The following is an 11,283-nucleotide window of genomic DNA, read 5'->3' as shown; positions in this document are numbered from 1 at the left end:
AACAAACTGCACCCACAATATTTATTTAATATCGTATTTATGATCACGGTGATGTCGGCGACAAATGATGATGATGGTGATGATTGGGATGATAAATTATAGTAGTTATCATCTGACATCAGATTCAGGCAATGTATATATTTCCCGCATAAGCACATCCACTTTGACATTTAGTTATAAAACATTGAATTCGAGAGACACGTTTGCCTGTTGCTCTTTTTGATGACGACAATGACGATTTATTATTATTATTATTATTATTATTATTATTATTATTGATATTATTGTTGTTGTTATTGTTATTGTTTTTTATTTTTTTAATATTATTATTATTATTATTGCTATTGTTATTGTTATTATTATTATTATTATTATTAGCATTGACATGGACACTTCGAAAACATATTGCATACAATAATAATAGTAATAATAATAATGATAATCATGTTTGTTATAGTTAAATAGCAGACTGGGGAAAAGCATATATTTGGCATGGGTACATTATATTCCATATCCATTTTAACAAAACACCTCAAATTCAAACCTTGGACAAAGACAGTAATGTTAAAACTCAGAAAACATACACACGCATACGTTTGGCTGCTGTTCTTGTTTATACGTTTGGCTGCTGTTCTTGTTTATACGTTTGGCTGCTGTTCTTGTTGATGATGACAAAGATGCAGTTTGTAGTTATTCGTCATCTTCATAATTATGATGCTGTTATTATTATTATTATTATTATTATTATTATTATTTCTGTTTTTGAATCAATCTGACGTTAAGATAGCTTCTTTTACGTAGAATATGATGTCCATGTCAAATGCTCGCCTAACTAGGTGCTTGTTCCAACGTTGTGGTAACAGCGTCCGCCTCGCATGCGGGAGGTGGTAGGTTCGAACCCCGGCCGAGTCATACCAGAGACATACAAAAATGGTACTAACAACGGCCTCGTTCAGCATTAAGAGATCAGCAGCTAAAATTAGGGCGACGATTAAGGATGATGAAGTTTTCAAACATTTTGTAAATACATATATCCGGAGATCATTCAACATTGTTAAAGAACGCAAGACCGATTGTTATCACCAAATGCATTTACTTCCTAGACACGGTCATACAATTTGATGGAGGCCCCGAGTGGCCGAGTGGTCTAAAGCGCTCTCCGTTACTGACCACTGCCATCTCACTTCTGTCTGCGTGGGTTCGAGTCTCGGATTCGGCCAATGTGGGTATGTGAGAAAGCTTGCCAGTAGCTTCTCGAGGGTCTGTGGTTCTTTCCAGGGCTTTTCCGGGTTCTTTCTCCACCTATAATACTGGCCGCCATGTATAGCCTATCGTGTGCTAAAAAATGACGTTAAACCCTACAAGAACAAGAACAAAAACAACAACAATCTGATGTGTGCTTTTACCTTTATCACGTATAATAACACACATTAAATGTAATATATAGTTCAAACGACCACCTGATTTTCGTGTTAGTCCGTCTATGCGAAGAGTTGCGATTATATACTGTACGGGCGAAGCGGGCGAGAAGTCATTCTGTATTTTTTTTTGTTTTTGTTGTGCATTTGTTAGTACGGACCTTCACGTTTGTATCTAATTATAAACGTGAATGAAAATACTGTTTTATTTGCATTGATTTCATAAATTGTAAACACAGCAAAACCTTTCTTTTATGCACTATTTCACACGCGTCATGTCTTGGAATCCTTCTGATGTACCAGTTTGTATTCCTGTTCTGTATAGTATCTTAGAATGGCAACTTACGGTGCAAGTATAGCATTCTGTATATTATCTTAGAATGGCAGATTATGGTACAAGTATAGCATTCTGTATATTATCTTAGAATGGCAGCTTACGGTACAAGTATAGCATTCTGTATATTATCTTAGAATGGCAGATTATGGTACAAGTATAGCATTCTGTAAATTATCTTAGAATGGCAGATTACGGTACAAGTATAGCATTGGACCGCGTCTGGGACAGATGTATTACAATTGTTTTAATTCAAATTTAAAGCAAATTTGATCGAAAAGGTTTGAAGCGCGATGTATTTTATTCACATTTTAAATTCTACATTTGCCCAGCTCACAACATCATTGCAAGCCACGACCGATAGTTCGCTACGCTCCATTTCCACCCGTAGCCGCCTGTGCAGAGATTTCCTCATTTCTCGGAAATATACAAACTCATGCTTAACCAATCACCTAGAGGGCGAGTAAACTGTTCTCGTCATTGTGATCCAACATGACCTATCATGCTGTTTAAATCAGCCGATCAATGGTTCTCTTCCAAGTACAATCGCTTATCAATATCGAAATTTTTCACTTTCATTGATATATGGAAGATATATGGATTTTGTTTTTATGTGTACTCCTGAAAAAGGGAAATCTCAGCACAGGCAGCCAGGGTTGATAAAGAAGCGCAGATGACAGTGAGCTTTCTACTAAGTACGCTTGGTGTAGCGAGGTAAGGTGGTGGTGGTGTCTGTTAACAGGCTGCCTAATTGAGTCATCGGTTACGGCTAATGCTCGACTAGTCGACTGTTATCCGAATATTCGTCTCAGTCCTACATTTAACAATAAGATTGCAAATGAAGATAATGTAAATATTGTATGATAATATCAATCTATATCACAGAAGGAATATAACAAAATACCACTACAGTCGAGACACATGTCGAAACAGGGTACAGCTCTTGTCAAAATATAACATCATATCTTTGTTTTTTAAATGAAAATTCCAAATTGACAACGAAGGTTCCATACGAAAGGAAAAGCAACCACAAGAATAAATGGCGCTAAATGGTTGAGGTAACAAGTATCATTACCAGGTTTGTAAAAATAGGAATTATAAGACACGTAATAACGGAGATGCAAAGAGAAGAGATAACTTATGTGTACCGGGTATGAAAAGCAGGTACAGTGTGAACCAATTATATCATCATTTTGTGCTTTGAGGATTTTGCTTTCGACGTCACTTTGACTAATACTCGTAAGAATCTGCCCCAAGAGTACGAAAATCTCAAAGAAACTTCATCAGGCTGATTTTAAGAAATAGGGAGCTCAGTATATGGCAGGTATAACAAAGCCAACAAAAATATCACCTCTTCAGTCAACTGTCCACCTGTAAAAAGACTTGAAGATCGATCTTTCTTTGATGGATTGTACATAGCAATATATTTGTATATATTTAAACTCCAAAGGAAATATTGACGAACTTTGGTGAGACGAATCCCTTAAATGGGAAGGTCTTCAATCTAGCAATATTAACCCGGTACATTGAATACGCGAAGCCCAACTGAGAGGAATTTGATTTCACCTCCTGTTTGATATTTCCGTGTAACGGATCTTCCAAGAGATTACGAAAATTTCGTTGAGCCGATCTCGAGAAATAGGGGCTAAATAAGGAAATAACTCTTCCCTATAATGTCCCCTTCTTATAGGATTTTGACACGGATAGTTAATTTATATATAGTGTGATGGGATATATTCAATCCCTAGTAGAAGCATTCACAAAATTCGTCGAGAAGAGTCAGGAGAAGATGAAATGAAGTAAACAATTAGTTTTACCAGATTATATTGTTTCCTATTCACGATTTCACATGAAAATATGTTATCAACTAAAATTCATGATTCAAAATGCAACTGGTTGCTGTTCTTGTTACCTATAGTAATACCTCAGATCTAGTAGTAGTTCTTATCACCGTCCTTACATCTTTTTGCCTATTAGATATAAAATAAATAACCAGTTACTTATTCCTGATTTAACAAATGCAACTGGTATCTCTATATCTATCTCTATCTATCTATCTATCTATCATGACCTTCAAGCACGCACTTCTCCACCTCGACTTCAAGCTGCTTTAAGAAAAGATGTCGTGACGTCATAACGCTACATCAGGTATCCACCAGACTTGTAAATCTACCATTAACATCAAAATCATCATCATCCGGAAATCATCATTTAACAATGCACAAACCATCATCATCATCATCATTCAATAAGTAATCATCACAGCCTAATGAGTAACCATGTGACTTTGTTACTGTAGTCATTATGGTCATCGTCATATCCAGCATCACCATAACGAAATTGCTGAAACAAAAATATAAAAACAAAACATTCTGACCCTCGAATTGCTTCAAAAATGCTCTTGCTCGGAGATGTAACAATCTAAAACCCGTCACATTTTGTTACAAAATATATCTTGAGATAAAGAAAAAAATTATCTTCATCCGAGCATTAAATAATTGGTTCCTAACTATGAGTACTTGGTTAAAATTGAGTTTATACGATTTCCTTTATGGAGGTTAACAATACATCGAAAAAATTAAATAGACAAGCATGAACATTATGTTATTTCGCAACTTACTAATGAGGCTCGTGGTTTAGAAAGGGTTGCTTGTAGATTTGTTTAGTTTTGGTCGTACGCTATCTGGTTGTTGAAAGTTTGTTGTCTTGAAGGGGATAAGCATTGAGGCAGGTGTTCGTGCGGATTCATTTTCTTTCCTTAAAAGAAGTTCGATACGGACAACAAATCTCAGAGATCAACTGAAATCTGGCTACACAGTTTCATTGCACATTTTCACTGGAATAATCGTCAGAAAATTTCTTTTATACATATTTTCAGAATATCTGTTGCAGCTGACGACATCGCGCAACTCATCCACAGACACAATTTGTCCGCGCGTAGATAAGATCTTCCTTTCCATGAATTTGTTTGGTCTCTTCGCCAGAGATACATTTAATATTAAAAAATTGTACACCCTTCCATCTACAGCATGTTTTGTTTGTCTGGACATACACCACTTGTCCAATTATTGGATTATTTTATTGTGATACAGCAAAAGACTGTTAGCACGTCATCACCCTCCAGACCCTTGGCAATTTAGCAAGTTCTAGACTACTGGTGCATCAACACATTCAATATTGGAACTTATTTGGAATCAGGTGTCGTAAAGGTATATACTTGTCCTACATAAACTTGAGAACCTTTATGATATAGTTATTTGTCCTTAGTTATATCGGTCTATATATGAATGGCTCGTCTGTCTGCGTCGGCATTGAAACTTCCATTCGGAATTAATTAAGGGGCTATTGGAAAAATTTGGATTGAGCAATGATGGTTATTTGGATGGATTTTATGTTTGTTCAAGACCGTTGCAAATTTCCCTCAAGAGTAATTTACCGTTGACGTTTTCGTTGATCACACATATGGACAATAGGGATCTGTGTTGGATTTGTGACGTGAAATGACTTTCAATGCCCCATGTATGAGAGAGACAGAGGTGGGGAGTCTTGGGTACTCTGTAAAAGTCATGATTGTGATTGAGAAATTTCCATAATATGGGGTGAAGAAGAAAGAAGAAAATACCAACCGAAACAAATTTAATTCGATAACAAAAAGATGATATTATAACTGAGAAAATGGAACTTTTCCAGTATAAACATATATTAACAACAAACATGTTTATTTCTTAAATTAGATGTATAACATTGTCAAATCAGTAGAAAAAAGCAATTAACGATGAGAACGAAATCAGAAGTTAAACACAGTATTTCTCCTTTAAATAGGCAGACAACTGTAAAATAGTGGTGTGGTAATGACTAGTATATTAAAGTACACAAGTCTGAGTATTGAATAATATACAATACATTTTAGAATAAGTTCACTAATAGAAACATTTGGGTATGTCAATAAATGTAGAAGAAAACACTGAAGTATGAAACTTCTCGGGTAAAGCATGAAAAACGGAGAAAAAGTAATAAATAGAAAGAAACTTATCGATAATAATACTTTCCCGTAAAACTAATAACAGTATATCTCCATATGGTTTCTAGAAAGTAAAAGAAACAAATGATCAATGGTCGAAACCAGGTCCAAGCAAGCATTATGCTCATTTATCTGGAGGTGAGAGGTAAATATCGCCCTCTGGGATCAGATTCCAAGATGTAAATGCCACCCACAATATTTACACACCTTTCTGCAGCCATCTGGACTCGGATCAGAATTAATACTTCTGGATCCGTATCCAAGAAGGTGGTTCCAGCCTATTGTTAAAGCATTTTTTCCGCTCTAGTTTTATGACAGTAATTGTGATCGGAATCCTGACAGTGTCTTGGTCTTAAACTTTAAATCAGAATGCCAATTTTATTATTAGACGTGGACACATTAATTTTTAACAGTTTATGTATAATGACACTATAAATTGAAGAATAAAATCAAAAATGTAAAAAGAAAATCTCTTCTTTCAAATTTAAACTTAAAGCTTAAAATAATTAAAACTTTGAAACGTTTGCAAAATATGCACATTTTTGGTGAGGCTGATGCTCATTATTATCTTTATATACGTCTATACATTTAAACTTCAAATGTTGGATACTTTTATAGTTCAAATGTTGGATACTTTTCAAACTCTGTCAGAAAACATATCTTTGAAATTCAGAATGAGACCGTGGTATCGCAACCAGACTGTTGGAGAGCTTCTAAGTTCGGCCAGCTCTTCTCTTCCAAATTGCTCCAAATAACAGGCCAGACCTGTATAGAAAAAACACAGGAACGAAAACCACGTTAAAATAGAAATCACTTAATTTTTGAGGTAGTGGACATCTATTCATCCCAAAACATATACAATCTTCAAATTTTTTTTATCACAGTATTTTCAAACATTTAAAGTCTAAACAACAGTAAATTAGACCCTCCTTGGATCTGTATTCTCCTCTTACATTACAGTCTTTTATGGTTAATGACCTTGAAACACATCACACTTTTTCCTATAAAACTAACTAATCGTCCTATCAAAATGGGAAATTTGAGTATGGCATTATTTATGCGAACAACTGGCTGAGTGCTTGACACATCATTATACATTTGAACAGGCATATTGCAGTCTGCCTAAAAATCAATGTGAGCCAACTTCCATAACTACATGTTACGTGTTTAGGATCTTTTAAATCGTAACAAGAAAAAGGTTAAGACAACAAGCCGTGTAAAATTTAACAAATAATTTATTTCCCTAGAAAAACAAGGTAGAAAGGAGAAAAGACCTAAGGTTTTACGAATCAAATCCAAAAAATAATCCAAGAATTAAAAAATAGAAGTCCTATTAATAAAATGTTCTGATGAAACTGAGTTTGAATTCTGATGAAATCGAAAATGGAATGCAATGACGTATGCTGTGGTCAGTGTCGTGCTGATGTGTCATCAGTGTTTTGTTGAATCATATAAAATGCTATTCCAATCTTTGAATTCTGTAAATTTCGATAATTGCCCAATAATTAGGTTAGAGCACAAATATTTCCAGGGGAAAATAATCTCTTAGAATCTAGATAATTTCAAAACAAATTAAAAATTCAACTCAAACTGGTCACAACATAAAAAAACACGTTGTCTTCTCAAGTGTTATGGCAGGAATGATAAATCTAGTTACGGCTCAAAACAGATGTCCGGATGTGGGTCAGTCCAATGGGAATCCATAATTTATACATGCTATTTGTCAGCTACGGCCTTAACTAAAACCAACAATTTTTTAATTTTTTTTTTTATTTTTGGAAAGAGTTAAAAATAATTAGGAAAAGGTTGTTTACACAAACCCTATATTAGTTTCTGAATCAAGGCCAGAAACTAGGTCAGCATTAGTTACAAAGTTTATATCATTAGATTTACGAAAATTAGAACTGAATTTCTGGAAAATGCCAAATCCAGTAAAACAAATAATTCCATTACCATAGCATGTAATGTACTAAAAAAAATTTATAACTAACACACAAACAATTAAATTAAATCAAATATAAATTAAATCAAATATAAATTAAATCAAATATAAATTAAATCAAATATACATAACATACTCATGGGCAAAATGTTTTCAGCTGAACAGTCACAAGATACCACTCAGTTCTCAATCCTGCTGTCTAAATAGAGCCAGTTTCAATTTTGTTTTAATTTTTTAACAATTTAATTTTACATTTCAATTTAATATTTTAAATTTACATTTTTACTGAACAGTCTTTCAGCATTAAATTTACCAAAGATTTTGTTTTCGAAATGTGTCTAAAAGATATAAATTATAGTTTATTATAATTATATGTCTACTGCATGGAAACATTCCTATAATTATGGAAGAAATATCCAATTTAGTTTTGGAGACTCAAAATCATTTGGTACAAAAAATGGTCTTTGCTGAACACCACAAATACATACTTTCTGACAGTTGTCACACATTTTGTTTGCCAGGAAAATCAATAAGACTTCGTGCATAAAGTCGAAATAGGTGTGGCATGCAAATGAGAGAGATTGACTAAAACTGATCATACATTAGTTGGTCACGATTATTACCTGCGCTTATGCACCCACAAACGTAGTCCTTGTCTGTTTAAAGAGAATAGTTTCCTTTCTCGGTTTTGTGGTGATTCTTTGCATAGATATAAACATTATTTGCATTGACTTAAATGAAATTTTTAATTTGTAAAGCATGATCATTATGGTTTAGCGGACGTCATAAAATCTTACCAAAAAATTCCCAAATCGCTCAAATCTGAACAATTTTGATACAGTAGAATCGGTAAACATAACACGAAATTTCAAAACAATGTTTTGCATCAATTGCTCAGCGCGTTCTTAATATTATATGAAATAAACTGAAGACTGGACCTTAGCATATATGATGTCAGTGAAGTTAAAAATGGTTGCAAAGAGGTGAGGACATTTTGTTTTCGAACTAGCTTTTCTTTGTATGATTATCATGGTAATATAATTGAATCTGGCATACGACTCAATGAAATGTTCAATTTGTGCAAGGTAAACATTTATGTTAAATGACACCTTTTGATAACATATGTATTCGTGTATACGCCGGATGCAAACAGATTAGACCCTGGTCTGTCATGGTACCCTACTATTGAAATGAGACATCAGTTAGGTTCAAGTGGGAACACCCTACTATTGAAATGAGACATCAGTTAGGTTCAAGTGGGAGCCTCCACCATAGCAGACTGGCTTAAATGTACTACAATGGTGGTTACGTCAACACCTGTATTACGTGCTTATGTGAATCATCTCCTACAGAGTTGGTCTCTTAACTTTCAGACCAGATTGCCTCCCAGTTTCATCAACTGTACTGTCATCACAATTACAAGTGCATACGTTTAAACGAATAATCAATTTCAGGTACATTGTATGTTTTAATGTAAACAAATGCTTCTTTTTATTACTGTCTGATATGTCCTTTTGTGTATTGGATACATTTAAAAGTACAGCCCGTGTCTTCGTTAAATGTAAGTTATTTTTACATAAATAAGAAGTAAGATGTTATAATTGGTAAAGCAGTAGATGAGCAAGTTAGTGTTTTAAAACAAACGATCCACATACTCTTAGGTTTATCTGCATCATTGTTTGTCACTCAGTTTTGAAAGAATTGAAATCAAATATTTTATGTGCCCTGCGTGTGTGTGTGCTAGTGTATGTGTGTGCGTGCGTGTGTGTGTATGTGTGTAAGTGAGAGAGAGAGAGAGATGTATATATTGGGTTAAAAAAAGTAAAATTATGGTTGTTATGTGGTCTTTTCTATATTTATGTTATAATTTATCAAATATTTGAAAATATTTTCAAGAAGGAAAGAAGCAATCAAAAAAAGAAAATAAATTAACGATGGAAACATTTCGTTTAACCATATCTAATTCGATCGTTAAAACAGCCAAGAGTAAACAAATAATGAAGGAAATAAAAATGTCTACAGAATAATAGAACGTTAATGAGTGGCGAAATAATAAATATAAATTATTCTGCAAAATATCTGAAAACAAATATTTTGAAGCTCCACACAGACAACAATGCTGCCCTGGAACTTTATACACATAATGAAATCATGATAACCACGTTGCTCTAGAACTTCATAATCTAATAAATTCATGACGACCATGATGCTCGGGAACATTATAATATAATAATGACATGACATAAACTGCCAGGACAGCCAAACATATTGGAGATCCTCCATATCGAGGGATTAGCGTTGTTTAGCCTAACCATATTATGTCTTAATTTGAACAGAAAACGGTTACAACATGATGTATCAACGACAATAACGGAAGCCAAAGTCTTATTGTTTAAACACAATGAAAACTTCAACGATAATGGCGGAGTAAATTGTTACATTTTACTACTACAAGAGTTGAATACTGCATATATCAAAGTTCATTAAGACATATTTTCGACATGGCATATAATGAATAAAACATAAAGAAAGAAAATTCATGCATAACGTAACAATACTAACTGATAGGATATTTATTCAGAATAACAAATCTCTCGTAAACGCATAGCATTATTTCGCTATCGGAGTACAAGATATGAGAAGTATCAAATGGTTCAAGGTCAAAATGAGGTCGAATACTGCATGGAAGTCATATACTCATTAACCTAATCTGTAGTTGCTGTCTCCGACACATTTACACACCTTCCCACAACACTGTTGACCTTGTTGGGACTCATTGTCCGGTATACATTGGCCCGGTTGTACTACACATGGGCGCACATCATTCACCACTGGTCTCGATCTTGGGGTACAGAGATAATTACCCCTGTAAATATGATGATAAAAATGAGGAAAACATTTTCTAATTCTGATATTTCTTGCCATGATCAGTCTGGTCAATATACCTCCAACTCCTTTTATCGTATCGCATCAATAAATCCGAGATATTGCAATACTGTCCGTCTGTTCGTAAGTCAATATCTCATTATCATTATAAACCTCCAGCTGGGGTCAGTGGTGAGATGAGGTATTTCACGAAACTTTGTACTTATATTGCCCCTGGTAAACATATGCGAGATGGGTATCATATCACACACACGCACACACACACTATATATATATATATATATATATATATATATATATATATATATATATATATATATATATATATATATATATATATATATATATATATATATATATATATATATATATATATATATATTTAAGTGTGGTACAGGTATATATATATATATATATATATATATATATATATATATATAATGATTTGCTAAGTAACCTTAATCTAGAAGACGCATTGAAATTCTGCAATATAATGTGGGTTTGGAGGGAAACAGTTAGGCTTTGTATGATAGGGTGGAACATGCGGTAGAAAGTGGCTGCATTTATATGATAATCCATTACAATGTCTCTATTTTAAAATGAAGTACATTGGCAGAAATAGCTAAAATGACAATCTGTAGGATAGGGGTATTAACGATAAGAACGGACACTAAAGTCGTAG

Source organism: Sinohyriopsis cumingii, chromosome 14 (assembly GCF_028554795.1).
Source record: "Sinohyriopsis cumingii isolate HCF-2022 chromosome 14, ASM2855479v2, whole genome shotgun sequence".
Lineage (NCBI taxonomy): Eukaryota > Metazoa > Mollusca > Bivalvia > Unionida > Unionidae > Sinohyriopsis > Sinohyriopsis cumingii.
This window is presented reverse-complemented; position numbering follows the sequence as displayed.